Raw genomic sequence first — 2236 nt, forward strand, 5'->3', positions numbered from 1 at the left:
CAATCGATCTGTTTTCAACAAGCTCATTGTCCATCAAAGTTTCCTCGCTACGTGTATTTAATTCCTCTTCTATTTCCTGTACATTTTCATGTCGGGCATTAAGSAGGTCTCTTACTGCTGCCTCATCTGCAGGATCCGCAATAAATGGYACAGTTTCCTCGTTTCCTACATTTGCCAGCCAATCACTTGACATTTGAATGTTGTGTTTGACGTAGAGCTCCGGACCCAACAGATAATTCAGTGCTTGCAATATTTTTGCTGGTCGCACTGTCTCCGTCATAGAATTTTGCTGATAATTCTAAGCGACGTTTCAGGTGCACTTGAATAATATGGCTGTTGTCAAATCTTCGCGGTAGCATGGTGACTGTCTCTACAACAGAAATCGKAATATTTACTACTGCTCCACGAATAGCACATTGTCGTTCATATCCTAAAGATTTTTATTTGGTGAGGGAACCAACGGCCCCCACAACACACGCATATCTCAGTAGGCCCTATTTTTATTAACAATGCGTACATATCAAAGATGTTGACAGCTCGACGTCTTCTGATATTCATCCTGGCTTGCCTTTCGCTCTCNGTGGTTCCTGTACACAAGTGATAAAGAAACTGTGGAATTGTTTACGTTTAATAGTTGGTAAACGTTTGCTGAACCTGTGATGTTCCTTGATAATGATCCTTCTGATAGATCTGGACACCGATCTTGTTTTGAGTATATTATAAGGCCGTTGGCAGGGCGTCGTCGGGATGGCCTTGTTTCTCCATCAAGGCGTGCAATAAGATTAAGGCCCTCTATTGGAAATTCTTCTTGAGATAAAGTCCTAGTTTCAGCAAAGCACAGAATATCAGCAGAACACATCAGTTTATCTGATCTGATATCCGCAATATGCTTGAATAGGCTCCTCCCATTTTTGTAATAAATATCCAGGCGTTATTCCGATTTTTCGGCTAAAAATCTGTAGCATGTCGCCAACGCGCCTTCTGTCCTCAATCTATTAAGTTGAGTTTTAATGGGATCCTGCTGTCCAAATGGGTTCGGAGGAGAAAATTTCCCAATTACATATAATCCGTTAGCATTTGTGGCTCTGCTACATCCTACATATAAAGCTGATCTGCTAATTCTACCCTCTAGATGAACCGCAACTTGAGCGTACGCTCCACCTTGGCTTTTATGTACCGTGATGGCTTCAGCTGGAATGCACGGGGAACTGTCTACATTCTATTGTTGTTTGTTCATTTCGCTCATCGATCTCCTAAAGGTGGCAACTGTTTTAAGTCACCAAASACGATAATTGGAATGCCTCCAAAGTAAGCAATGCTCCTAAAAATTTGCTTTAGCCTACAATCTAACTACGCAAGCATCTTTGCTCCAACCATTGAAATTTCATCAATTATTATAAGCCTAATATCTATGAGATTAGGATGAATAGTGTTCCATGTGTCAGTGTTGAGGGGCCGAAGATCGACGGTGGACTAGTTGGCGAGGAGTGAAAAAATGGAATGAAGTGCAAGACCTCCAATTCCAAATGCTGCTTTGCCAGTGGGTGCGCAGAGTAAGACCTTGGCTGTTTCGGGGTTAGTTCCTGGTACACTGTTAGCGCGCAATGTCAAAGACTGATATATAGTCGTTATAAGACGGGTTTTGCCCACTCCAGCACCACCTCCGACATATTCGTAGAAGATTTTTTACTTACTGAAATTGTGCATTACATGAGCAAAATATTCCCTCTGCTTGTTGTTAAGAGATTGTACCATTGCCAGTAAATCTCCTTCTAATATTCGGGGTATTAGTTTAATTAATCGAACCGTCTCTTCCACACAATTGTTGTCCTCGTGAAAAACATTAACATCTCCTACTTGCTCTGGTACAGCGAGAGCTCTGAATCCGGGATCCAAAAGTTGAGAGGCAGCTCTCTCATCGGCTATTTCTTCCGCTGAAATATGCAGGTTTTCCAGGATCCGTTCAAGCTCGTTGGATAAAAATTTGTTATATTTGGGCTTATTCTGCTCAATTTGCTCTTTGTGTGCGTAGCAAACACTCTCGACATCATTACTTAAGAGCTCGGCCTCCTCATTTCTCCATGGGTAAAACATCATGGCAGGTTCTCTGAAGAAATCAGCTCTTGAACTTTCAATGCTAAAACGTTTCCAACGCAGAATAAGTGCTTGCTTCCTTTTCCTTAAAAATCCTGATCCATCTTTTAATGCCATTGGAGGTGCAGCTGTCGTGTCATCC

Source organism: Bactrocera latifrons, unplaced genomic scaffold (assembly GCF_001853355.1).
Source record: "Bactrocera latifrons isolate USDA-ARS-PBARC rearing strain unplaced genomic scaffold, ASM185335v1 scaffold_506, whole genome shotgun sequence".
Taxonomy (NCBI): domain Eukaryota; kingdom Metazoa; phylum Arthropoda; class Insecta; order Diptera; family Tephritidae; genus Bactrocera; species Bactrocera latifrons.